The 27531-nt window shown below is 50.9% G+C and overlaps 1 pseudogene; it reads right to left on the bottom strand.

Annotated features, from left to right (window-relative positions):
• LOC137141484 (butyrophilin subfamily 1 member A1-like) lies at window positions 1-26427 on the bottom strand (annotated as a pseudogene).
• Between the last annotated feature and the right edge of the window lie 1104 nt (window positions 26428-27531).

Genomic DNA, 27531 nt, shown 5'->3' with positions numbered 1-27531 from the left:
CTTTAAACTCTCCCCTGGGAATGGGCCTGGGGGCTGCTCAGCGCTGGGAGGGGACAGTCTCTGCCGCAGGTGTCACTGTCAGGGACAGAGATTCCCTCCGGCCTGGGCTGGGACTGGGCAGATGATCAGGGGAGCCATGTTTTTACCTCCATCTTGGAGACCAGGATGGAAATAAGGGTGAAGCGTCCCGGAGAAAGTGTCAGTGAAAGTGAAGAGCTGGGACCTGTCAGTCACATTGTAAAATGAGACCTCGCCCGCCTCATAGTCCAGGAAAATCCCCACCCGGCTGGGCCTGATGTTTACGGAGAGAGGGGTCATGGGAGAAGTGAGGGCCTCGTATCTCCCATCCCTCAGCCACACGACCCAGTATCCATCCTCAGGTGAGAGTCTGACCAGCCCCTTCCTGCTCACAGATTCCCTACAAACCCCCAGTTCCCACTCAGGCTTGTCTCCCACCTCCGCTTCCCAGTAACGCCTCCCACCCGGGAACTCCTCAGCGCCCAGCACACAGGGACGATAATCAAATCTCGCAGGATTGTCGGGCAGATCCTGACATGCGTCTCTAAGTCTCACACGTTTCCGATCCTCAGACAGGACAAGGTTGGGATGAGCCGTGTCTGGATCCAAAGTCACGTCCACTGGGGAGAGAGTCACAGAGTCATGACCAGGGCAGGGGCTGGTCATGGGGATCAAAGGGAAATTAACCTGCGTCCTCGTTAATTGCTGGGGGGGTTGTTGCCCGTTAAGGGGAGTCAGGGCCCCTCTGCCCATGGGAGTGAACTTGAGGGGAAGGAGAGCAGGAGCGGGGGAGGGGTGGGTGGTAAGGTGTCAGTGGGGGCATGGGAGGGAACAGGCTGATGCTGGGAGAAGAAGAGGGGCAGAAGTGAGGGGTAGGCCCAAAGGCAGTGGGTGGCAAGGGAGGAAGCAGGCACCAGGAGGACAGAGGGGGGGGCAGGGAGGGGCAGGTCTCAGGGGGCAGAGGGAAGCAAGGGAAGGGGGGCCACCAGGGGGCAGAAGGGGTGAGGCAATGGGGAGCTCAAAGGAGCAGGGAAATGAGGAGCGGGACGGGCTGTAGGGGGGCAGAGGAGGGAGGGTCGGGTACTGGGGGTAGAATGGGGGGGATGATGGGCAGGTGAGCACAAGGGGGGCAGAGAGAGGGGTGTGGTAAAGGGCAGCCTTATGGGGGCAGAGGGTAACACAGGGAGGGATGGGCACTGGGACGAAGAGGGTGGATGAGGGGAGGGGTGGGACCCAGAAGGTAAAGGGGATGAGGGAGGCACGGACAGCAGGGGGCCCAATGTGGGGCAAGAGAAGGGGCGGGCACCAAGGGGCAGATGGGGGGTGAGAGTAGAGAGGTGAACCAGGGGGTCAGAGGAGTGAAGGGAGGGGCTGGCACCAGGAGATGTGGGGTGGGGAGTGCAGGGGTAGGGGCTGGTGTGGGATGGGGAAGGTGGCAGGGGGGAGGGGTGAAAGGGAAGGGGCAGGGTTACGGTTAGGCACCAGGGGGTGGGGGAGGGGCTTGTGCCATTGGGTGATTGAGGGGGCAGAAGGGGGAGCAGATGGGCAGACATCAGGGGGCAGAAGGATCAAGAGAAGGGGTTGGTGCCAGCGGGGGCATCTGTTGGGAGGCAGAAGGGGGGAAAGGAAGGGGCAGGCAAAATATAGAGGCGGGGAGGGGAGGAGTGGGTGCCCTGGGCAGAGAAGGGGGTGAAAGGAGGGTTGGGCAGCAGGAAGGCAGGGGGTGAGGGAAGCCATGGATGAAGGGGGAGCAGAGGGTGCTCAGGGGTGTGGGCATTAGGAGGGTAAAGGGGGGAGGGGCAGGTACTGAAGGGATTGAGGGGGGTGGAGCAGAGGGTCTGACACAAGGAGGGCAGAGGAGGAGGGGCTGGCACCAGGGGGGAAGAGGAAGGTGAGGGAAGTTGGGGGCAGAGAGTGGTAGGGGCAGGGGGGCAGACACAGCAGGGAGGCTGAGAGGGTGAGGAGAAGGGTGGGAGGCAGGACAGCAGAGGAGGGTGAGGGGTGGGATGGGCATCATGGGGCAGTGGCAGGCACCAGGTGGGCAGATGAGGGCAAGGAGGAAGGGGGAGAGGTGGATGCCAGGGGGCAGAGGGTGGTTGGGTGAGGGGCAGGTGCCAGGAGGGCAGGGGGTGCAGGAGGGTGGGTTCCAGGGGGCAGAGGGGGGTGAAGGGGAAGGGCACGTGCCAGGGAGGCAAAGGGGAGAGAGGTGCGAAACCCCACGTCTGTCATCCCTGCTCTGAGACTCAATTTTCTCCCTGTGCCCGGCCAGATTGGCCTGAAATGTCCAGCGTTTCCTCTCCAGGCTGGAGAGCGCTGAGGGGAGCTTGTAGGGGAAGCAGTTCAGTGTCACAGGCGGGGGGGGAGGGGGATGATTAGGACTAATGTGGGGAGTGTCTACAAGTGCCGGGCGTGTCCGTGGCTGTGGGACGTGCGGAGCTGTGGGGTGGTGGTGCCAGCACGGAAGGAGCCTGGATCCAGAGTGTCTGGGAGCAGCGGTGATGGAGCAGGTTGGGAGCAGGGAGTGAGATGGGGAGCTCCGGGCTAGCAGGGACCATTCACCACCTCGCAGGCACTGGCTGTGGAGGTCACCGCCAAGGAAGGAGTAGATCTGGCGCCGTGTCCTGCTTTGCATGGTTGGTACCTGGGGCAGCCCCAGGGCAGGAACCTGCAGGGGCTGGGTGCTCTCCTGGGGTGGGCTGGGCAGACAGTGCCGGGGTGAGGGGACAGGCGGGGTATGTAGAGCAGGCAGATGTCCTGGTTTTTTGGACCTCAGAGGTGGCAACCCTAACAGGCCCCCCAGTGGTGTTTGTGTCACTCTCCTGCCCGCCCCATCTCCGCCCCCCTTCCTCCCTCCCTCCCCCCAGCTCTGTGCGGTAAGACACCCCAGAGTGCAGGGACCCCTGGGCCAGTGGTGCTGCAATGTGTGTGCATGGCCCTTGGGCTCTCTCACCCCTGCTGGAGCTGCCCCAGACTCTCCCAGCATGCACCGGTGCACACACAGCCAGGCAGCATGCTAGGAGCAAACACACACACACACACAGCTCAGCCACAGCTGTGAGGCAGAAAAGGTGCCGTGTGGGCACAATTTGCTGTAACTGGGTCAGGGGAGTGTCACAAGCTGGTTATAAAAACCCGTCTGTTCTTGCAATGGGGACAGGGCCTTCATTGCCGCAAACCCATGGACACAGGACAGCTCCTGTCTGGGCATGTTATGCTAGGAGGAAATTGTGGGCTAAAGCCCGATCTGAGCATGCAAATCCTGGGAAGAGAGAGCTGGGCAGTTCAGTGCCAGTTATGGACAGGTGAGAATATCCATCCTGCAGAACCCAGCTACCGCCCTGGACAGCTGACAGCAGGGTCAGTATTTCCTCACCAATCAGCCCTTTCCCACAGGGGACGTGTCCCTGCCCTGCAATAAACCCGGGTGTCGTCTGCCCCTTTCCATCTGCCCCAGTGACATTGCTGCTTCTAGCCTATTGAATGTCATAGGAAAAAGCTTTGTGCAGGGATGGGAGCAGAGAGCCCCCAGGGGGAGGAGGGGTCTCACCCTGGATAAAATATGAGCGGGATGTACAGTACCTGCGTAGGTCTGGGCGATTCTCCACCCTGCAACCAAGCACAGACAGAGGGGTGAGAACGCCCCTGAACACAGACAGGCTGAGCAGGAGACAATGTCAGACAAGGTGATACTGGGGGGAATGGAACTTACTGAGCTCAGCCTGGAGTTTCTCTAAACAGAAAACAAAGAGAAACACGTCAATATCACATTATCTCACCAGGGGAAGCGAGTCAAAAAGGCCTTAAAGCAGGGAAGTTAAAATCCTTAGACTCGGCCTGGAGGCTACGTCAGCAACCAGAGCCTGGCACCCCCTGGGCAACAAAGGCATCAGCGAGGGGAGAAATACAGTAACCCCGTCCGGCCACCTGGCTAGGTACAAGAGGTTGTTAGAGCCAAACAGGGATCCCTCAGCACATGGCAAATATTAACCCTGTGAGCCAGGAGAAAGGCGCGTGCAGTGCAGCAGGTGACGTGTGTGATGGGAATTAGAAGGCTAAACTGGAATTAGCAGAGTGAACGGCCTGAGATATAAACCAAATACCAGGGAATCATTTCAGTCCATCAGAATCTATCTGCAGACAATCGATGGGTCCCTGGTTCAGCAGGGGATAAAGGGAGCAATTGGGGAGGATAAGGACAATGCTGAGAGACTAACTGATTTCATTGCATCCATTTTACCACAGAGGGTGCAGGGGAGAGACCTGCCCTGGAGCGGCTCTTTTCAGGAAATAAAGTTCAGGGGTTGAGATGTGAAGAGGAGATATTGGAACAAACTGATCAATGAAAGAGCCAGCAGCCACCAAGAGCAGAGGAGATCTCTCCCTAACATCTGCTGGGAGAGCAATGCAGCAGAGCACAGACAACCCAGGGAGGTTTTGGAGAGTTTTGTGGACATCTTCCTGGTGCAAGTGCTGGAGGAATCTACTAGGGGCCGTGCTCCTCTTGACCTGCTGCTCACAAACAGGGAAGAATTGGTAGAGGAAGCAGAAGTGGGTGGTAACCCGGGCAGCAGTGACCATGAGATGGTCGAGTTCAGGATCCTGACAAAAGGAAGACAACAGAATAAAGATCCTGGACCTCAGAAAAGCATAGTTTGACTCCCTCAGAGAGCTGATGGGCAGGATCCCCATGGAGGCTAATATGAGGAGGAAAGGAGTCCAGGAGAGCTGGCTGTATTTTAAAGAAACCGTACTGTGTGTGCAGGAACAAACCATCCCGATGTGCAGAAAGAATAGCAAATATGGCAGATGACCAGCTTGGCTTAACAAAGAAGTCTTCGGTGAGCTTAAAGACAAAAAGGAAGCTTACAAGAAGTGGAAGCTTGGTCAGATGACTAGAGAGGAGCATAAAAATACTGCTTGAGCATGCAGAAGTGAAATCAGGAAGGCCGAAGCACAACTGGAGTTACAGCTAGAAAGAGATATGAAGGGTAACTAGAAGGGTTTCTACAGGTATGTTAGTAACAAGAAGTAGGTCAGGGAAAGTGTGGGCCCCTTACTGAATGGGGGAGGCAACCTAGTGAGAGTTGATGTGGAAAAAGCTGAAGTACTCAATGCTTTATTTCCCTCTGTCTACACAGACAAGGTCAGCTTCCAGACTACTGCACGGGGCAGCACAGAACAGGGAGGCGGTGAGCAGCTCTCACTGCTGAAAGAACAGGTTCAGGACTATTTAGAAAGGCTGGACATGCACAAGTCCATGGGGCTGGATGCAATGCATCTGAGGGTGCTGAGGGAGTTGGCTGATGTGGTTGTAGATTGGGGGGGAGGGGTCCTGGATGATTGGAAAAAGGCAAATATAGTGCCCATCTTCAAAAAAGGGAAGAAGAAGGATCCAGAAAACTACAGACCAGTCAGCCTCACCTCAATCTCTGGAAAAATCATGGAGTAGGTCCTCAAAAAATCCATTTTGAGGCACTTGGAAGAGAGGAAGGTGATCAGGAACAGTCAGCATGGATTCACCAAGGGCAAGTCATGTCTCACCAACCTGATTGCCTTCTATAATGAGATGGCTGGCTCTGTGGATGTGGGGAAAGCAGTGGATATGATATTCCTTGACTTTAGCAAAGTTTTGATATGATCTTCCATAATATTCTAATCAGCAAGTTAAAGAAATATGGGCTGAGTAAATGGACAATAAGATTTATTGAAAGCTGGCTAGATCATTGGGCTCAACAGGTAGTGATCAATGGCTCGATGTCTAGTTCACAGCCGGTAATGAGTGGAGTGCTCCAGGGGTCAGTGCTGGGGCTGGTTTTGTTCATCATCTTCATTAATGATCTGGAGGATGGGGTGCATTGCACCCTCAGAAAGTTTGCAGATGATACTACACTGGAGGAAGTGATAGATACGCTGGAAGGCAAGGATAGGATACAGAGTGACCTAGACAAATTAGAGGACTGGGCCAAAATATATCTGATAAGATTAAACAAGGACAAATTGAGTGTCCTGTACTTAGGATGGAAGAATCACATGCACTGCTACAGATGGGGGACCAACTGGCTGAGCAGCAGTTCTGCAGAAAAGAATTTGGGGGTTACAGTGGACAAGAAGCTGGATATGAGTCAAAAGGTTGCCAAGAAGGCTAATGGCATATTGGGCTGCATTAGTAGGAGCATTGCCAGCAGATCAAGGGAAGTGATTATTCCTCTCTATTCGGCACTGGTGAGGCCTCATTTGGAGTATTGTGTCCAGTTTTGGGCTCCCCACTCCAGAAAGGATGTCGACAAATTGGCAAAAGTCCAGCGGAGCGCAACAAACCCGATTAGGGGGCTGGAGCACAGGACTTATGAGGATAGGTTGAGAGAACTAGGCTTGTTTAGTCTTCAGAAGAGAAGAATGAGGGAGATTTGTTAGCAGCCTTTAACTACCTGAAGGGGGGGTTCAGAAGGATGGAGCTAAGTTCTTCTCAATGGTGGCAGATGACAGAACTAGGAGTAATGGTCTCAAATTGCAGTGGGGGAAGTCTAGGTTGGATGTTAGGAAAAAGTTTTTCACTAGGAGGGTGGTGAAGCATTGGAATGGGTTACCTAGGGAGGTGGTGGAATCTCCATCTTTAGAGGTTTTTAACCTGTGGCTTGACAAAGCCCTGGCTGGTCTGATTTAGCTCAGGTTAGTCCTGCTTTGAGCAGGGGGTTGGACTAGATGACTTCCTGAGGTCCCTTCCAACTCACATCTCTCATTAAAATCAGCTGCTATTCTGGAGACTCAGAGGTTTGGGAATGTTGCAGCCAGCTTTAAAAGTTGGAATTACAGCCCAGTGAGCCTTACGTCAGTACGTGCTGAACTGGCTGAAACAATAACTACAATAGAAATCTAAAGCAGCTTTATGATAATGATAGGATAACGTCTGACTAGCAGAGGTGGAAAGAAAACCTGTGTCCCACTAATTTATTAAATTGCTTTGATTATGTCAGTTAAATAATGCACAGAGGAGAACCCAATGGTATAATTTACATGGACTTTCAAAAAACCTTTAACAAAGTTCTTCACAAAAGGTTATTATGGAAACTAAGTCATCATGGGGGTGAGGGGCAAAGCAGAGCCTTGGATCAGAAACCAACTAAAAGACAGAAAGCAGAGAGTAGGAATAAATGGTAAATTTTCATATGGAAAAATTTAGCAGTGGGGTCCCGCAAGCTTGGCTATTAGGGCTGCTGCTGGTTAGAATATTTATCAGTGACTTGGAAAAAGGGATAAGATGAGAGGTGGCAAAATTTGCAGACGACATATAATTATTTAGGTCAGACAAGACCAGAGAAGACAGAATTATTTCAGAGGGACCAAGCTTGGCTAACATGACAACTGACGAAATTCAGTGTTGATCAGTGTACGGGAAGGCACATTGCAGGGACAATTAGAGCTATTCAGACAGGTTATAGAACTCAAAATTAACTGTAACTACTCAAGAAAAGGCCCAGGCATCACTGTACACAGCTCCATGAAGATCTCTGCTTAATGTGCAGCAATGTTTTAAAGAATGAAGAGTTAGGATGAAGCAGAAGGAACAGGATAGAAAAAGTTTCTTACACACTCCCTCATCCAGGCACCGTGTGCAGTGCTGGTCACACCATCTCCGAAAAGATAACACAGAGATGGACAATAACAGTAATTAGAGCCTGAAGGCATGTTCAAAGAACAAGTGATTTTAAAGGTGGGACATTTTAATTTAGATGGGAGATTTGACAGAAAAATACAAAATAGCGAGTGAGAGAGAGAAATTGGGTGCTCAGACCTTTCTTCTTTCCTAAGACAAGAACAAGAGGACACTCAAACTGAAAAGCAGCAAATTTCAAAGTATAAGAGGAAATGCTGTTTTTATAGGATGCACAATTAACCTGTGGAACAACTTGCCACAAGATTACCTTGAGGCCAAGTGATTAGCAGGAGTAAAACAAAAAGATATTTACATGGATAATGAGAACATACAGATTTATACTGGGTAGGATTAAATAAAACAGACAAGTAAAGAAAAAACCCAAATGGAGAAAGGATTCAGAAAGGTGCAGACATTGATATGGAAATGTGACTATCCAGAGTTATCACAGTTGTCAAAAACACAGGCATTCTGGATGGGAGAGGCGCCCCCTCCTGCTTCAGGGCACAAGGCAAACGCCAACTGACAGGGGTCAGGAGGGAACTTTCCCTGGGGGCAGGTCAGTCCATCATTGGCCACTAGGGTTTCTCGCACCTTCTCCTGAAGCAGCCAGTGCTGGGATGGCCACTGTCAGAGGCAGGATCCCGGATCAGATGGGCCCGGGTCTGATTTGCTCTGGCAGCTCCTGTGTTCTTAAAGGCTTCAGTTTTAGAGTCTGATACAGCACAACACTTAAGCACACGCTGAACTGGGCTGGATTGACTCATGGACTTAAAATCCAGCATGTGCTTAAGTACCCTGTTGAATCAGGGTCTTAGTGAATCCATATTAAAAACCCGTTTAGATAATTATTCCCAAATAAAACCAGCTTCTTTAAAGATGAAGCTGTTATGAAAATCAACTATTATTATTGGCTAAGGGAAGGGAGGCCCCACACCCAACCCGATGGCATTTCTGTCTGTCTGTCTATGTGTAATGTGATAACTTTTAAAAACCACGTCCCATCTGCTCCAACATTTCAGGGCATGTTTTAGGCATCAGTGGACAGAGCCTTCCTGATTTTGTTGAAAAATGGAAAACTTTAAAGCCTGATTTCCTCTAAAATCTCAGAACACAGGGTGAGGCAGTGACCTCAGGGTTAGGATTAGGGTTCAGGATGAGGGCACAGGGTCCCTAATCCCACGCCAGCCATTCCCTGACAGGCTTCTCATCCCCAGTCCAGCCAGACCCCTCCCCTCCCCTCCCTGACCCCAGCCCCACTCAGAATCCGACTGATTTTGGTGAAAAATCAGAAAATGGAAAAAATGGATTTTACTGGAAATAGATTTTCCAATTTTCACCCAAGTCAATATGGATCTGCCCAGAGTGGGGCTGGGCTGGGGGAGGGACCTGGCCACAGGGGGGCTGAGGGCTTGTCCTGGGGGTGCAGCTCTGCCTACATGAGTAACAAAGTGGGTGCCCCGCCCTGCATTACAACTGTGCCTAGAGGCCAGGCCAGGCCAGTGCTGGGCTCTGCACAGACGTGGAGCAGTCGCCAGTCCCTGCCCCGAAGAGCTGCCAGTCTAACCAGACACGACAGGCCCAGGGCGGGGGAAGGGGCAGGACACACAAGCAAAGTGAGCAGAGCGATGGTGCAAATGGCACGTCCCTGCCACCCTTTAACAATCACCCTGCGCTGGGCAGGGGGAGGGACGAGCTACACGGAAAGGGAGGGGGAGGGGAGCAGGACGGAGGTGGGGGAGGTTGGGGTGACAGGACTGGGTGTGAGGGAGTCGGAGCCGGCAGCCAATCAGCACAGAGAGAAGATGGCGAGTGACACTGTGACAAGCGAAGTGCTAGAGCAGCTCCCAGCAGGGGCACGTCGCTGGGACACGGTCGCAGAGTGACCTCAAACCTGCTCCCTCCCCCGCCGTGTGGGAGCAATAAACCCCCTGGGTTCAGTGCGTGGGGGCTGGGCAGGCCCGGCCATGGCGGGGGGCAAAGGAGCAATTGCCCAGGGGCCGGCGATTTAAAAGGGCCGAGGCAGAGGGATCGATACTATGGGCAACAGGTAAAGCTTCCCCTTGGGAAGGCTCGTTTCCTGGCCTGCCTCTTCTGCTCATGGACCTGCCCTCACTCCACCCCCACCTGCCCCAGGCCCCGCCCTCCGTCCTCGTCCCTTCCCTCTTGGCCTGCTCACCCCCATGTCCCTCCCTCCCCCACCCACTCAGCGAGTCTCTGCCCTGCCGCTGCCTTCTCTCCACAACCCTCCTCCGGCCCTCTCCCCTCTTGGCCCCCCTCTTCTCTTCCACAGCCCTCCTTCCCTGCTCAGCCTCCCCAGTCACTCCCCAGTCACTCCCTGCCTCGGGGGCAGGCGGGTGTGGAAGAGAGGAGAGAGGGAGAGCGGCAAAGGGGGAAGGAGAGAGCAAGCAGAGGGGCTGAGCGGGAGGGGGGTCAGGGACATGGCAGTGAGTGCCTGGGAGCTTTTCTGCCCTAGGGCCGAGAATTACTGTTGTGGAGCCCGGGTCTGGGTCTGTTCATTCCATGTGCTGAGTGTGCAGGAAAAGGGGCAGAGCTTCCCTGCGCACGGCACAAACCAGACCGACTCTCGGTTCACAGTGAGAGCTCCCAATAGCTGCCCCGGGGTCTGTGCAAGTTGTGACAAAGTTTGAGATTTGGAATCTCGTTTTTGTTGTATACAGACTAACATGGCTATCCCTCTGGAACCCCTCCCATCCCATCCCACTGAACCAAGGGACCGACCGTAACTTTCTCTGCACGATGCGCCGCTGCAAGTCAATGACAGGAGAGGGGTGTTACAAGGGAAAAGATTTAACTTCAATTAGTGCAAACTCACAGAGTCATTTTTCTGCTGGTAGAAGCTAGAACACACACAGGCTCTGCCCAGCTATTCCCGCTGCCAGCGTTATACTGGGGACACAGCGCCTAGTGCAGTTAAAACGCTGAGTAAATGGCTGTCTCCTGTCCCTATCGGCTGAGTGAAGGGAGGCCCCACACTGAACTCGATGGTGTTTCTGTCTGTCTGGAATGGGCATGTTCTTGCAATCACTGGGCAGAACCCTGGTGTTAGGGTTAGGGTTTAAGGTGAGGGCAAGGTTAGAATTAGGGTTAGGCCCCTCATCCCACTCCACTCAGCCGCCCAGCTGGATTTCTTGCCTCCTCTCCAGCCATCCCCTGCCCGCTGGGCTCCTCACCCCCGTATTCCAGCCAGGCCCCTCGACGCCCCACTCTGGTCAGAGCCCCATTGATTTGGGTGAAAATCAGAAAAGGCTGATTTTAGTGCAAATTATTTTTTTTTCCAATTTTCTGTTTTTCGCAAAAATCAGTAGGGTTATGGCCAGAGTGTGTGGGGGGGAGGGGCCCATTTGAAGGTGGGGGGAGATTTTGAGGAGCCTACATGTATGCACCACTGGGCCTATGTAAGCAATGAAGTGAGCAACCCTCTAGTTAAATTATTGCCACGTAATTGTGTTGCAGGATCTAAACTCTCAGGGTGAGATTCTGTGGTCGTAACCTGCAGCCCAGGGTCACGTGAAGGCGAAGGTGGCTTTAACCCTCCTCCCTTGCCCCACATCCTCCTGATCCTGAGAGCTCTGGGTGCAAAAGCAACCCCCATTGTAATCCAGGGCTTGTCTGCATGGGAAGGTTACACCAGCTTAAAGTAAGGTGGGAATTTAAACCGCTCTGGTCACACCGGTATAACGCCCCACGTCAGTGCTCTTATTCCCTAGTAGGAGTGAGGTTTTCTGCCTTAGCTTCTGCCGTTAGTTACGGCAGCTTTGGGTGCCTGTGGGCAGCAGCACGGCCCAGGATCTCAGCAGCTCTGTGCGCTGTGGCTCCACCCCGACACGTCCTTCTGGTTCCCAGTCCCATCTCCACACACCCCACAACAGGGCTTGTGAGTGGGTCCTCAGAAGGCAGCCTGAAGCTGTTCTCTGCACTGCCTGCGCTGGAGGAATCCTCACCCCGCTGGATCCAAGCCCTTGGAATCCCTTTTACGCTGCTCTGGTTCTTAAACCGAACACAATGGGGGTGGGATGGGGGAGAAAATCCCACCCTCCATTTATTAAAATGTGTCCAGCCCTTATGGGTGTGAAGGTGGCACTGAGCAAGTGACCTGGGTATAACCAGTGCACCAGCCCCGTGAGATCTGCCTGAGTCTGCAGACAGCACTGATCGATGGCAATTTAATTGTCGTCATTTGCAATTATCTCACTGCTGATCATTTTAGCGGAAACACCCAGCTCATGTGCTTCTCCTTCTCTGCTGGATGCAAGGGCAGATACTGGTGGGGAGGAAGAGGAGGGGGCAGTGGAGCAATGACAGACATTGGGCAGTGGGGCAGCTACCTGCTTTCAAAAGTCGGTGGCGTGAGGAACAGTGAATTCAAGCCATTTCTAGACCAACCTCGATCCAAATATAGCGTAATCTTCGCTCATGCTAAGACAGGGAAGGGAGAGAGGAGACACATTCCCCATCCTCTCCCCTCACCTCTCCCCAGTATCAAATGCCTCCTGGGTACCAGAAGAAATGCACCCGCACACACATACAGCACATGGTCACTGAAGGTGAAATCCTGCCCCTTCTCTCTTTACGCGGCCATGGTAAGGCCAGGACACCGGGGGATCCCCTGTGAGGGATCCCAATACTGGACAAGTCCCCAGAAATGACCCTGTCCCAGCTGGGCTAGGGTGACTCAGAGTCTGGGCTCAGAGCTCTTCCCCTGCAGAGCCCGTCTGTGCCGGCACAAGCAGCCCTGAGCTCCCTGCGTGGGCTCTGGTGCAGATACGGAGACATTCCCCATCACCCATTCAAACACCAGCACGTTATTTGCAATTGTTCCAGCCCACATGTGTTTTACACTTTCTCCAGCACACACATGTAGCCTCCTCCTGCTCCAGCAGAATCATCTCTGTGCAAATATCTTCTCCCCACAACTGAATGGGGGGCTCTGCTTCATTTCCCACCCCATCACCGCTCCCCTCAGCTCTGCAGTGTTCCTGCATCATTCCCAAGGGCTCTCCTGGCCCAGCCGTGCCCCTGGGCTGAGCGTGGGAATCTCTATCCTGTGACGATTTTACACTGCATCACAGCATCCCTTTGGCTTCATTCAGTTATATTTATGGGGATAACCATTACGTCAGTCAATGCAATTGGCCCAGACACTGACCTTTCTCGCTCTCCAGTTCAGTTCGCAGCATCTCTAGAGGGAGAAATGGGTGAGAGGAGAAATTTCAATCTGTTGTGTTTATGGGAATAACTGTAATATTAGTTAATGTAAATGGCCCAGACACTGACCTTTCTCACTCTCCAGTTCCAATCGCAGCATCTCTACACAGGGAAAAGGGTAAGAGGTGAGATTTCATTCTGTCATGTTTATGGTGAAGTTCCTGTTATTGTTTAATGCAGCTGGGCTGTTGTTATAAAATAGAGAAACAAATAGACGGACACATGCAGAGACACAGATGGGTCCCTGTGGAGGTCCCTGCACTCCCATCCTAGGCCAGCTCCTGATCTTGGAGATGGTACCTGCCCCCTGGTCCCAGTGACACACGGGAACAGCTCCCTGTAAGGCCAGGCTAATGGGAGGTGCCCAGTTAAGAACACAGTGGAAGTGCCTCTTTTTAGCTGGGTGTGCAGCTCAGCATGAGCCGGGGAGGAGGGTGTGGATGGACCCTGCAGGCATCACCTCTAAGATCAGCTCTTTCCCACGTGGAGCTCGTCCACTGGGTGTGTCAGCCTGGGATACAAACACTGCAGGAAATGGAGGTAGCGTCATGTCTGACAGTCACTTCTGAGCACAGCCTGAGCTAGACCATCTTGTGCCCCAGTGCGAGCAGCGTCTCAGGGCAGCCGTAAAAATCCGGAGTGTTTGTTTTGTTACAGCACTCCTAGCCAGACCGCACAGCTGTGCAAATCCTCAGTGTGTGTGTTTTGTTACAGCACTCCTAGCCAGACCGCACAGCCATGCAAATCCTGAGTGTTTGTTTTGTTACAGCACTCCTAGCCAGACCACACAGCTGTGCAAATCCTGACTGTGTGTGTTTTGTTACAGCACTCCTAGCCAGACCGCACAGCCGTGCCGCTGGGGCAGAGAATTCTCTCCAAGGCCCGTGAAACAAGACAGTGACAGTTAATTGGTCTGATTTGTTAGTGTTTGGAAATGAGCCCAGCATAGCTCTCTGTGGGCACATAGACACATTTTACATACAACTCGAAATGAGATAATCCCTGTCACCTAAACATGGGCTCAATGTGCATCCTGTATCTATTCAAACCACAAATTAACCAGTTCAAACCTGTGTGGAGGTGACAGTTCTAAACATAAAACATCTAGTTCCAACTTTCACAAGTAAAAAGCACGGCTCCTTTCTGCTTCTTTGAATTACCTGCTTCTGTCCCCACTGGAAAATCATTTAACAGACATTTCCCCTTCTCAGCTCTTCCTACACTTGCAAATTTCTACATAAAGTTCACAGCACTTTAGGGGAAAAAAGCCTTCTGGGGAGGACTTCAAAGGGTGCCTTGGGGGTTTGCACACTTGTTCTCATTAATTTAAACAAAAACTGAGTATTCAGATCCCTTAGGCAGCTCTGAAAACCCCAGCTCCCTATAAACACAGAGATCACTGAAGGCCAATTTCTACCCTTTATGACGAGAGAAAAAAGTCCAGCTGAGCACTTACACTGCAGTAGAGAGTTCATTGCCCTGTTCCTGCAGCAGGATCTCAGGCTGAGCCAATCTTAGTGTAGATAAGGCAACTGTTACCCTTCCCATTTGCACAGCCACTACTTTGCCCATCCACAGTTCCTACTTACCTACACGGTGAAAAGGGGACCCATGCACAGACTGGGGGGCAGGTGTGTGACTGGTACAAGTACAGCTGACTGTGGGTGGGTGCTTGTGACTGGTGCAGTTACAGGCACCATTTTGGCAGTTGGGGGTTTGGCTGTTTGAGTGATTGATTGGATCCAGGTGGGGTTAATTGCGGGGGCGGGGCTTTGAGGGGTAAGTGCAGGGGCGGGGCAGCTGCCCCAGCCTTATAAAAGGCAGCCAGCTGTGAACCAGCTGAGCGGTGAACAGAGGGGCGGCTAACAGAAGGAGAAGGAGGGAGTTTGCCTGGGAGTTCGCCTGCGGAGAGAGCCCACTGCAGCTTCTTGCCTTACAGGCATTGCTGAGCAGGAAAGTGAACATCTGAGGAGGCTCTCAGAGCAGAGAGATGGAGATGGAGCGATCTGTTGTTGTCACCTGCACTGGGTGTGCTATGTTTGTCTTCCTCCCACAGGACAGAGATGACTTCATCTGTACCAAGTGCAGGCTGGTTTCCTTATTGGAAGAGAAGGTTAAAGGACTAGAGACCCAAATGTCAACCCTGCGGTGCATTAAAGGAAACGATGTCGTGCTCCATCAGGTACAGGCAGAGCGTAAGGAAGATTCAGAGAAGGCCGGGCAGGCGAAAACCAAGAACGGGGAAGAAAATTGGCAGCATGTGACCTCCCGAAGAAAGAGAACCCATGTGCCCACCATGCAGATAGAAGTAAGGAATCGTTTTCATCCTCTCTGCACAAGTACTACAGCAGAGAATGATTTGGAGGACCCTTCGGAGGGAATGGATCATCAGGAGACCCGTTTGATCAGAAGGCAAGGGATGCATTCTCCTAGGGATGGGGGTTCCACGATCACCATTCCAAAGAGGAAGAGAAGGGTGATGGTGGTCGGGGACTCCCTCCTAAGGGGGACGGAGTCATCCATCTGCCGTCCGGACCGGGAAACTAGAGAAGTGTGCTGCTTGCCTGGAGCTCGGATCAGGGATGTGACGGAGAGACTGCCAAAACTTATCAAGTCCTCAGACCGCTACCCCTTCCTGCTCCTCCATGTGGGTACCAATGACACTGCCAAGTACGATCTTGAGCGGATCACTGCAGACTATGTGGCTCTGGGAAAAGAGATTAAGGAGTTTGAAGCGCAAGTGGTGTTCTCGTCCATCCTGCCTGTTCAGGGAAAAGGCCCAGCTAGGGACCGTCGCATTGGGGAAGTAAATGCGTGGTTACACAGGTGGTGTTGAAGGGAGGGCTTTGGATTCTTCGATCATGGAATGCTGTTCCAGGAAGAAGGATTACTAGGAAGGGACGGGATTCATCTAACGAAGAGAGGGAAGAGTATCTTCGCAGACAGGCTGGCTAACCTAGTGAGGAGGGCTTTAAACTAGTTTCGACGGGGGACGGGGACCTAAGCCCGAAGGTTAGTGGGGAAGAGGGACACCGCAAGAAAGCAGAAGGAGGAGGGTGCAGCAGGGGAGGCCTCCCGATTCATACTGTGGAAGTAGGCCAATCGGCTACTTATCTCAAGTGCCTGTACACAAATGCAAGAAGCCTGGGAAACAAGCAGGAAGAACTGGAAGTCCTGGCACAGTCAAGAAACTATGACATGATTGGAATAACTGAGACTTGGTGGAATAACTCTCACGATTGGAGCGCTGTCATGGATGGGTATAAACTGTTCAGGAAGGACAGGCAGGGGCGAAAGGGGGGAGGGTTGCACTGTATGTAAGAGAGCACTATGACTGCTCTGAGCTCCAGTATGAAACTGGAGATAAGTCAGTTGAGTGTCTCTGGGTTAAGCTTAGAAGCAAGAACAATAAGCGTGATGTCCTGGTGGGTGTCTGTTACAGACCACCAGACCAGGAGGATGAGGTGGATGAGGCTTTCTTTACTCAACTAGGGAAAGTTTCCAGTTCACAGGGCCTGATTCTCATGGGAGACTTCAATCACCCTGACATCTGCTGGGAGAGCAATACAGCAGAGCACAAACAATCCAGGAAGTTTTTGGAGAGTGTTGCAGACAATTTCCTGGTGCAAGTGCTGGAGCAACCAACTAGGGGCCGTGCTTTTCTTGACCTGCTGCTCACAAACAGGGAAGATTTGGTAGGGGAAGTAGAAGTGGGTGGCAACCTAGGCAGCAGTGACCATGAGATGGTCGAGTTCAGGATCCTGACGAAAGGAAGGAAGGAGAGCAGCAGGATACGGACCATGGACTTCAGAAAAGCGGACTTTGACTCCCTCAGGGAACTGATGGGCAGGATTCCCTGGGAGGCTAATATGAGGGGGAAAGGAACCCAAGAGAGCTGGCTATTTTTTAAAGAGACCTTATTGAGGGCACAAGAGCAAACCATCCCGATGTGCGGAAAGAATAGCAAATATGGTAGGTGTCCAGCTTGGCTTAACAAAGATGTCCTTGGTGAACTTAAACGCAAAAAAGAAGCTTACAAGAAGTGGAAGCTTGGTCAGATGACTAGGGAGGATTATATAAACACTGCTCGAACGTGCAGGAATGAAATCAGGAAGGCCAAAGCGCAATTGGAGTTGCAGCTAGCAAGGGACGTGAAGGGGAACAAGAAGGGTTTCTACAGGCATGTTGCCAACAAGAGGAAGATTCGGGAAAGTGTGGGCCCCTTAGAGAATGAGGATGTGGAGAAAGCTGAGGTACTCAATGCCTTTTTTGCCTCTGTCTTCACAGACAAGATCAGCTCCCAGACTGCTGTACTGGATGGCACAGAATGGGAAGGAGGCGAACATCCCACAGTGCTGAAGGAACGGGTCCAAGACTATTTAGAAGGATTGGACATACACAAGTCCATGGGGCCGGATGCAATGCACCCAAGGGTGCTGAGGGAGTTGGCTGAGGTGATTTCAGAGCCATTGGCTATTATCTTTGAAAGCTCGTGGCAACAGGGGGAGGTCCCTGACGACTGGAAAAAAGCAAATATAGTGCCCATCTTCAAAAAAGGGAGGAAAGAGGATCCAGGGAACTACAGACCGGTCAGCCTCACCTCAATCCCTGGAAAAATCATGGAGCAGGTCCTTAAGGAATCCATTTTAAGGCACTTGGAGGAGAGGAAGGTGATCAGGAACAGTCAACACGGATTCACCAAGGGAAAATCATGCCTGACCAACCTGATTGCTTTCTATGATGAGGTGACTGGCTCTGTGGATGTAGGGAAAGCGGTGGATGTGATATACCTTGACTTTAGCAAAGCTTTTGATACTGTCTCGCACAGTATTCTTATCAGCAAGTTAAAGAAGTCTGGGTTGGATGAATGGACTATAAAATGGATAGAGAACTGGCTAGAGCATAGGGCTCAACGTGTAGTGATCAATGGCTCCATGTCTAGCTGGCAACCGGTCACAAGTGGAGTTCCCCAGGGGTCGGTCCTGGGGCCGGTTTTGTTCAACATCTTTATTAATGATCTGGAGGATGGGGTAGATTGCACCCTCAGCAAGTTTGCGGACGACACTAAGCTGGGGGGAGTGGTAGATACCCTGGAGGGTAGGGATAGGATACAGAGTGACCTAAACAAACTGGAGGATTGGGCCAAAAGAAATCTAATGAGGTTCAACAAGGACAAGTGCAGAGTCCTCCACTTAGGAAGGAAGAATCCCATGCACAGCTACAGACTGGGGACCGACGAGCTGGGCAGCAGCTCTGCAGAAAAGGACCTGGGGGTAACGGTGGATAAAAAGCTGGATATGAGTCAGCAGTGTGCCCTGGTTGTCAAGAAGGCTAATGGCATATTGGGCTGCTTTAGGAGGGGCATTGCCAGCAGGTCACGGGAAGTGATTATTCCCCTCTATTCGGCATTAGTGAGGCCGCATTTAGAATACTGTGTCCAGTTTTGGGCCCCCCACTACAAAAAAGATGTGGACAATTTGGAGAGAGTCCAGCGGAGGGCAACCAAAATGATTAGGGGGCTGGAGCACAGGACTTATGAGGAGAGGCTGAGGGAGCTGGGCTTGTTTAGTCTGCAAAAGAGAAGAGTGAGGGGGGATTTGATAGCGGCTTTTAACTACCTGAAAGGGGGTTCCAGGGAGGATGGGGCTAGGCTGTTCTCGGTGGTGGCAGATGACCGAACAAGGAGCAACGGTCTCAAGTTGCAGGGCGGGAGGTCTAGGTTGGACATTAGGAAAAAGTTTTTTACTAGGAGGGTGGTGAAGCATTGGAATGGGTTACCTAGGGAGGTGGTGGAATCTCCATCCTTAGAGGTTTTTAAGCTGAGGCTTGACAAAGCCCTGGTTGGGATGATATAGCTGAGGTTAGTCCTGCTTTGAGTAGGGGGTTGGACTAGATGACCTCCTGAGGTCCCTTCCAACTCTAATATTCTATGATTCTATGATTCTAATTGGCCCTAAGAAGCCCCTTCTCTCCTCCTACTTTGTTTTTTGGTTTTCCTGCAAGCAGCCCAGTTACACATGTCAGAGCTCCAAGCCCAGCTCACTGAGCCTCATGTTTGTGTTTCAGCTGGAGCAGGGCTGACCCCACAGAATAGCTCAGAGTCACATTCCAGCGGGTGCCTTGGTGAGAGCCGAAGGGGTGAAACCACTTGACGCTTCTCAGTTCAAATGTGAAGTCATAATTTATTCAGCTCCCCCTTCACCCTCAGCCCAGCTCCCACTGCCTGAAACTCCTCTGGACATTAAAAAAAAACAAACCTTTAATCCCTGTCTCTCTCTTTTTGGTTTTGTTTTTAAATCTATGTCTGTCTGTCTGTCTCTCCCTCTCACCAAGTTTCCGTTTTCCTGCCCACACCCCCTGTTACTTTACCTTTCACTCTGTGTTGCCTCCAGAAGCAGTAACTGACCAGGGCACTGAGAACAGCCAGGAGAGCCAGGATCACCCCCAGAGCCACCATCCCGGGACTGACCCTCGGGAAAAACAGCTCTGCAAGAGAAAGTGTCATTGACTAGTTGGAAGCAAACACGTGCAGGAGGAAGGCAGGACATGCGACAGTGGTGACCAGGACAGTTAAAAGAATCTCACAGGGAAATACAGTGAGATGTGGCTCCTTTGTGCTTTCTTATTAAGCCAATGAAAGTCCAAGCTTTAGTTTTCTTACTGACTATGGTTAACTCATGGGAGGAAGCGTGATGGTGACAGGGAGGGGGCAGGGTGGAGCTCTGCTATGCTGCACCCATCTTCATCCTCCCCCGGCCTACATCCAAGCGAGCTGGCGTTCCCTCACTTCCCTAGGCTGCTCTGACTGATCCCAAGGCTGCAGCCGGTGCAGACTGGCCCTCAGGATCAGAGCTGTGACCAGCTTCCTGACACCCCGACTCCCCTGAGCTCAGAGAGGCTCAGCTACATGAGAGAGTCTGACCCCGAATATGTGAATGAAGGATTTTAATAAAAACAAAACTAGGGCCTGGAAATTCAGAGTAAAAATTCCTCCAGATTCCTGGTCCCTGGAGCAATGGCTGAGTAGAGTTCTTTGCTAAGTGATCAGTGTGGTGTATTGAAACTCTGTAAAAATTAGAAGCTGTCACTTTAAATCCTGAGGGGATTCATGGTCCTGCTTGCAGGTGAAGGGGCTCTATAGGGAGCGTGTATCTGGGTCCTCTGCAGTCAGTCTGCAAAGAGCCAGCTTAGAGCAAGGTGAGCTGAGTTCTGCTCCTCTGCCTTAGGGAGCAGCCTGCTTTGTCTCTCTCTGTACTTGGCTGTGGTGTGGTAGAGTTCTGGATTCTTCCAAGTAAAGCAGTGTTACATTGCAGCCTTCCAGGAAGAGTGTTTATGTTTTGTTTTACACTCTCCATGTATACACTGTGAACATGGCAATCAGGTAAAACTGAGTATATCATAGATTAAACAGCAGTGCTGAACTTTGAGACCTCAGATGAATAGTGCTTTACAACTGCTACATTTTTATTATTATAGAGATGAAATATTCTGTATTAAGCAAGTTGTTTAGTAGATAATAATACCTAAAATCAAGATCAAAGTACACTACAGAATTGTTAGTGTATGTAGCAGGGTCCACACAGACAGTGAGGCGCGACAGGCTAGAGTGAGGCAGATTTACCCCCCAGTTTCCTGTGAACTAACTGTTCCTGTAGACCAGTGTTTCTCAAATAGTGTTCAGGTTCCCCGGGCTGAATTGAAGGGTTCTGTGAAAAAGCGGAACCATGCCGCCGAAATCAACACAAATCGCACACCGCTGAACAGCTGGCAGTGCGCCGCGGAACAGCTGTGAGCACGCCGCGGAACAGCTGATGGCACCAACGAACCGATGTGAACGCACCGTCGAACAGTTGATCGCGCCGCCGAAAGCTACTTATAGATCGTGCCACCGAAACCAACCTACACCGCGCCACCGAAAAGGGGAAGATTTCCTGGACTTGTCAGCGGAGGGTATCGCATGGCCGTGCAAGGGTGCCGCGGCGAAATATAATTGGGAAACACTGCTGTAGACAAACCCTGATTCTGCTCACATGCTGCAGAGCCCTCCTCCAGTCTGTGAACAGGACCTAGAAAACCCCAATCCCAGCCCCCATTCTTAATTGACATCTTGCAATTCCAGCACAGTCCTCACTGCACTGCAGGGACAAAGGAGAATTCCCTCCCCCTCCCCGCCAGAGAAGAGATGTTCACTGGATACGGAGCTGCTCTGAGAATCTGGCCAATGGCAGCCCAGCCTGCAAAGTCCTAAACACCCTCAGCTCCTGCTGGAGTCACAGAGCATTGAGGCTGCTCAGGATTTACAAGAAGCGCTCGGCACCTTGAAGGTTCAGGCCAATAATGAGAAGATACAGTTTTAAATAATCTCTGCCAATGTCTGCATCATTTCAATCTAGCCACGTGCGGCTTGGCCGGGCACTGACCTGCTTTGGAAATCTCTGACTGCCTTTCCTGGTTGAGTCGGGGGTTCCTGACACAGCAGGACACTTTCCGGTTGGACTTCTCAGTTAGAACAATGGCAGCCTCTGTCTGAAACAGGCCATTGGCCTCTTGGTATATGTTTTCAGAGGCTGATGGTAAGAGCTGCCCCTGGAGATCTCTCCACAGCACCTCGGGCTCTGGGAACCATCCAGATGATTGACACACAACCCGGATCCCTCCATCCTGATGTTCTTCCACAGAGATGGCAGGAGCAGAGCCCAAACCTACAGAAGAAATGAATGAACTTGTGATGACCCTACAGAGCCCACTAATGAGCAAAATGTTTTTCCACTATTATCAAAAGCCATTTCCTATTAATCTAATAACTGACTGTGAGCCCCTGGGTGTGGTTGATTAGTTAAACTGGCCAGATTCCAATTTGACATACAGTAAAATTAATGTTAATGTCAGCGCTGTTTGTAGGGCTACAGATAGATAAATGGAATTGAATTTATTGTACAAATGAATTTTTTTACTGAATCAATAACATACACTCATTCATTCATAAAACCGCATGAAGTGATTCATTCATAAAACCACTCTGTGCATGTAATAAAAGATGCTTGGTAGAACCACTTTCATTGGTTCGCTGAGAAAGCTGTTCCTGTGTTGGATTAGTTTCCACTGACAAAGCCGTCTTCAAGTCACTTGCTTCTTGTCCCCTCCACAGTTTGTCTTGTCCTTCCACTATTTCAGTCACTTGTGCTTTTATTGTTAGCACTGATAGAAACTGTTTGTATAGAAATTTTCCTAATTAAGTAGCTCATTCCTTCATAGCCATTAGAAGTTGCTTTTAGAGTCTCTGTTCTTTAACATTGTGCACCTATTCTTTGCTATTGTAACTAAAGTAACTCTTTTTAATAACTTGTCCTATTACATCGTAACCAATGTCTGATGGGACTCCATATTGTAAATTGTAACTCCATCTTGAATAATGTACTCCATTTTACATTCTTCATGAAACTCCATCTAGGTGTATACTGAGTTATTTCATTGAGATGGGTGAATGAAGGGAGTGTGTGATGGGATCAGTCTCCAGTGCCAGCCTGTCCTGATGATGAAATGCAAGTACCACCTTAATGGCCGAAGAATGCAGACAGATCCCTGAAAAGCAAGGAGGATCCACCCCAGAGACAAAAGAACAAAGTCAAATCAAGATAAGATGAAAGTCATGTCTCAGTTGACCTGGCCACCTTCAAACACCAGCTACGAACTCAAGCTATGATCTCCAGCAATGATCAGGCCTGGGAACTATACCTGATGAACTGCAGAATATTTGGTGTCCGTCTGTGTGTGTGTGTGTGTAGGTACTAGATAATAGCTATTAACATAATTGTGTTTTCTCATAATAAATGTGGCACATTGCCTTGTCCCCTAAAAAGATCTCATGTATTTCTATACATGTAACATGTTCTATGCACAAACTTGCACCAGTTTAGTTAAAGTGGTTTAGTTAAACCAGTGTAAACCCTTGTGTGGACATTATTAAATTAAGAAGAAATCAACTCAAGCTAAACTAATACAAACCATTTCCAAATAATTTAAGAGTGTATACATAGGGTTTTACCCTACTTAATTGAAACCAATGCATGTGTATGTGTAGACAAGCCTTAAATTAATTCACTGCCAAAACACTTTGTTACTGAGCAGGTCAGGTTGCGTTGGCAGTGCCTCCTACCCTTCCAGAGCACAGAAGTTGGCAACAGAAAATTGGACTCCTCTGAGAGACAGGAAACACACCCACAAAATGCAGACATTACATAAGAAGGAAATGCAGGGTTAAGGTAATGCCTCCTGCACCAGACCATGCTGTGCAGAGAAGGCCTTTAGCTGTTTGGAAATTTCGGTAGATCGGTAGAGAAGGGACACATGTCTGGAGCCTTCCACGCTCAGGATTCTTTTTTTTAACTTTATTTGTATTGTTTTTATGTAAAGACATAATGAACAAAACATACAGGTACAAATAATGCAAAAACATGCACTAGATGGAAGTAGCAGATAAATATCAAAACACAACATTCATTATTCGCAAAACCTGGTTCGATGCGGTCTGACCTCACTTCCACACACACACACAGCCTCATGTGAGCTGGGTTGCGGCAGGAGGGGGTTTGTCCCTTGGGATCTGAGCCCTTCTCTCTGCCCCCATGTGTGCCAGGATGTGAAGAAGCCCTGTCCTCTATACATGCATCTGTACAATGGAGATAATGATTTAAAGTTGTCTGAGATCTACTGTACAAAAGTTGGGTCTTTTGTTTATTACCTAGGCACAGTCATGTAGCAACTGCAGACCCAGGTGAGAACTACAATGGCCTAAATGGCCACTAACTCCTACAACAAACATTTCCCTTGCTGTTTTAAAAAAACTAGAACATCCACTGACAAAACCCTGGTTAGTGCAGAGTTCAGGCTGCCTGGTGATATCATCTCCAGCCCTTCCAGAGCACTGAGTTCAGCAAAACTCAGACCTCTGAAATTCAGGAAATCCATAGTGAAGGTAAACACCTCAACAACCTTAACTCTGCCCCCTTGGAGCTGGCAATAACCACTGGGAATTGGCTGCATGCACTAAAGCTGCATTCATGGGATTCAGTGCAACTGCAATAACTAGTGGAAGGATTATTCGGCACGCACTGGCAGAGCTGTCCCTGTGACATGCGGAGAAGTGCAGGTGTACCGGGAGGGATCAATCAATCATGCCTCATTTCTGCGTTGAGTTGTGCAGGTTGTGTCAGTAGCAGGGCACAGACTTCTTGCCATGGAGATTGTCAGCAGCCTGGTGTCAGAGATGGTTGGTGAGGGGCCAGTGAAGGCAACGTCCCAGAAGGAACCTTCAGGGCAAGAGTGATGGGGTGGGAACATTTTACAAGCTGGGGGTGGTTTGGGTGGAGCAGGCTCAGTGTTTGAATGTAGAGCAAGTGCTCGCTGCACCTGCCCTGAACCTCATGGCACAGCTGGTTACAGAACTAGCTGCACCTCTCTCCCCTTTCTGCTCTCTCTGGCAGCACCTTCAGGGGTCAGGCCTCTTGCCTCTCCCCATCCTGGGGGCGGGGAATTCCTCAGTTTCCCCACTCTTGTAGCCCAGGCTCTGGGCTACTGCACCCTGCGTATCAACCACTGTTACCCTGTGGGTGCCAGACACGAGCCGAGATCAATCCCAGCTGGTGACATCAGTGTGGGGGGATCAGCCATTGTTCTGCCCCAGTGTGGACAAAAACAGTTGTGATAAGCACATGTTAATGTCACCTGACTGTCTAGGGGTGTTTGTGTATCTCATAAACCCCAAACTCTAACAATCTCAAATTTGGACCAATAACCCTACCCCCGACTCCAATGAGTCACAACAATTTTCAAGACAATCTGAGTATGTGCCTGGATTTCAGAGACCTTAGAAAACCTGGTTGTTAAACAGTGAACTAGAATCAACCGTACGCAGAGCAGAGCTATTGTCCCACCATAATGAGAAAAATTGTGCATCTTGCCATGAACCCTCTGACTCCACTTATTACCCTGTTTAACGCATTAAACATCAGCAGAAGTTACTGACCTGCCACCTGCAGTTCCAATAAAGCTTTTTCATAAGAGACACTGGACTGAAAATAACACGTGTACTGCCCATCGTCTGAGGGCCGGATGTAACGTATTCTCAGGGAAACTCTCCCACTGGCAATGTCCTCTTTCAAAAGCTCAGTTCTCCTTTGATATTCCGGCATCTGCTCTCCATACTGATCCTACCCATCAAGGTACAGGTGCACGACTGCAGAGAACCAGGATCGGAACCATCTCAGCTCCATGCGCTCAGCACTCATCCTGGGGGAGAGGTGGCAGGGCAGGACGGCCTGCCCGCCTAAGAAGGCGGTGATTGGATGGTCAGGTCCTGTCACTGTGAACTGTGCTGTGAAATGTGCAGTGAGAAATGGAAATTAAATCAGTGAGGGGCTGGGGGTGGCATGAATTCAGCAGCAAGACTCACAGTAAGAGAGCGCCCTGCGTTAGAAGTGAGCAACATGTACCCATGCAGTGCCCCAGACATGTCTGTGAGTGCAGAGAGTCACAGGCTTGGGGTAACTGCACCTCTGACCCCCTCCGTGGTCTGCTCAAGGATTGTCCCCTCAGGCCTCCAGCCATCACCTCTCTCTGGGCAGGGACCCAGGTCGCTCTCCCACCACACAGGGGTTTTAGAATTGTGGTTTTCCCAGCAGGCCTGACCAAAGTCCAGCACCTGCGCTTTGCTTCCTCTCCCAGGGCTATGAACCGTGTATGCCAGCAGCTACCAGTAACCAAATGGCTCTTCCACAGCAGAGAACGTTAAAGGACAAAAGGAAACCACAGCAGGCCTGAGTAGCTGTGAAGTCAGCGCTGGGGATGGTGAGGGTCACTGTAAGGGCTTCACCAAGAGCACAGAATAAAGAAGCAGCAAATGTCCTCACATCCTCATCGTGAGCTGAGGTTTAGCTCTGAGCCCTAATCAGACTGTCCAGTGCAGCAGCAGTGACTTGTGGGTTGTCACTTGGTAACTGCAGAGTCTGGGATTCAGGACTCGTTCGTGGCTGCAGAGTCTGATTTGGGACGTGCTGGTCTGGCAGTGCGGTGTGTGGGGAAATTGGGAAATGTCCTTTAAATAGTTTGTGAGCCCTGCCGTGGCGCTCGCTGGGTTCTGTGTTTTAGGAGCTGCCAGGACCCAGCCAGAGCCGTAGGATGGATGTCTTGTCCAGGCCTGACAACGTTGTGTGTAGCTAGTAACCATGGTTCCTGGGGACCCAGCTGTGCCCTGTGGTGTCTCCATGTGGCCGGTTGCTGTGTAAAGAGCAAAGCCACAGCAGGCGGGTGGAGCAGAGGCGGGTTATCAGACCAGGCCGTGACGCGAGGGGGACGGTGATGACCAGACGCAATAGCAACGGGCAGCAAACCCAGCGAGGGGCCGGAGCTCCTACCTGACGCCAGCCTGTGAGCCTGCAGAGCGAGGCAGAGAGCGAGGTAGCCGGGCAGAGCGGAGCTCACTGTGCAGCCGGGGGAGAACGAGGGAACCTTCCCCCTCATCGCAGCTTGGCCTGGGGAAGAGGAGAAATAACAAACCAGACGGCGAGTGAGTGTGACGCAGGGACAGGGACACGGGCAGTGGGGAGGAGGGAACAAGCCTCACTGCTGCCAAACACACACCGGCAGGGAAGGGATTTCCCCCATCGGCCTCGTCTGCCCTGGCTCGGAGCTGGTTCGATGTTGCTGTGGCTAAAACCCCAGAGCTGCCGGCAGCCGTTCCACACCACGCGCACACCACGGCTGGCACCTGTGGGGCTGTCTGCTCTGTTAGACTGTAAGAAACTCTCCAGGGAAGGCACGGTCTCCCACTATTGGGGTGTCCAGTGCCCAGCACAATGAGGACCCTCATCTTGGTTGGTACATTTAGGTGCTACCATAACACAAATGAATAAATAAATGAGAACGAGACGTATTAAGGAAAACAAGCCCACACAGGCAAGGCCCTTGAGTGTGGTAGGAATGGCCACTGATCGCTGTGGGGAAAGCAGCTCCATCTCCTAGCAACACCTGTCCCCGGTGAGGGCTCTCTGGGGATCTCGCTATGAGCAGATCAGTCCCTGGCTCTGTGAGGTTGTATGATCGAACTACAACGATGTATAACATTGTTGCTACCGCTGTTATACAATTAGAACAAAACGTATACAAAGTATGTCATATAAGGTATCAATGGAAAAATGACAATCTATCCAATAGAATTATCCTGTTTGTATGCACGTGTCATGTTTGTATCTAAAGTCATGAATTATAACTGAAAACCTGTATTTCAAATGTGTTTGCTCCTGGGTAACACCCACAAGCTAGTTTGCATACAGTCTAACTAGCCCATTGGGAATGGACTTTGCAAGTTAATGGCTCATTAAAAGACACTGAGCTCACACAATAGACAATAGAAGAAGCCTGTCCCCACCCAAAGGACCTTCCTATAAATGTATGAGTTAGAATATGGACAATGGCTGCTCCCATGACTTAACAAGGTATGCAAGGTCATGTGACTGGCTCATGTGACCCTGGACTATAAAATTCCATAAACTAAGACTAAAAGAATCCACTCGCATGGGAGAAGGTGTATAAGGCAACTTTACTATCTTTGTTTGGTCTTCATTTCCTGCTTC

This window comes from Emydura macquarii, unplaced genomic scaffold, assembly GCF_026122565.2.
Source record: "Emydura macquarii macquarii isolate MOO-44397 ecotype Brisbane River unplaced genomic scaffold, CSIRO-AGI_Emac_v2 contig_3065, whole genome shotgun sequence".
Taxonomy (NCBI): Eukaryota; Metazoa; Chordata; order Testudines; family Chelidae; genus Emydura; species Emydura macquarii.
Note: the sequence above shows the minus strand (reverse complement) of the source record. Positions and strands in the feature narration are given on the sequence as shown.